The 597-nt window shown below is 34.5% G+C and overlaps 1 long non-coding RNA gene across 2 annotated transcripts in view; it reads left to right on the top strand.

Moving 5' to 3' along the window:
- The first annotated feature begins 234 nt into the window (after positions 1 to 234).
- Positions 235 to 597, top strand: part of LOC135214141 (uncharacterized) — a 556,803-nt gene continuing 556,440 nt past the window's right edge. Inside the window, exon 1 of one of the 2 annotated variants that reach the window (XR_010314290.1) lies at positions 235 to 347. This is a non-coding gene — a long non-coding RNA (uncharacterized LOC135214141). The remainder of the gene's footprint in view (positions 348 to 597) is intronic. The other variant, XR_010314289.1, reaches the window with a different exon arrangement.

The raw sequence follows: 597 nt of genomic DNA, 5'->3' as shown, positions 1-597 counted from the left end.
TCACGTTTTATATACTTCGTGATCAAGTTATTCATATATATATATATATATATATATATATATATATATATATATATATATATATATATATATATACTCATGTTATGTTCATGATGTTGTTATTGCCGTTTTTCTTCTTTTAACCCCTTACACATTTCCCCCCTCTCTCTCCCACTTCACAAACAAGTAAGGAGTGATCCACCTTCATTCATTCCCAATCCATTTCCCGCAGAGCCCCGGGGCGTCCCAGCCTGCAGGTGGAGGGGGTGGGGGACGTGGTGGCCGGGGGCCAGTTGGTGGTCAAGTGTAGCAGCGCAGGAGGCAATCCACATCCGGGCGTCACGTGGGTTACTTAATCAGAGAACAACTCTTTTTCGCCTTTGGGAAAATATCCAGATCTTGTCAGGGAAGGGCGTTTGGCTTATTAGCCAAATATCAATATTGAAAAAAAATAAATAAATATAATATATATATATATATATATATATATATATATATATATATATATATATATATATATATATATATATATATATTATCATCTTTTGGCTTGTCAGAGAAAGGAATTTGGCATTTTAGGCAAATATCAATATTCTT

Source organism: Macrobrachium nipponense, chromosome 45, assembly GCF_015104395.2.
Source record: "Macrobrachium nipponense isolate FS-2020 chromosome 45, ASM1510439v2, whole genome shotgun sequence".
NCBI lineage: Eukaryota > Metazoa > Arthropoda > Malacostraca > Decapoda > Palaemonidae > Macrobrachium > Macrobrachium nipponense.
The sequence above is the reverse complement of the archived record's forward strand: the minus strand, read 5'-3'. Positions and strand labels throughout refer to the sequence as shown.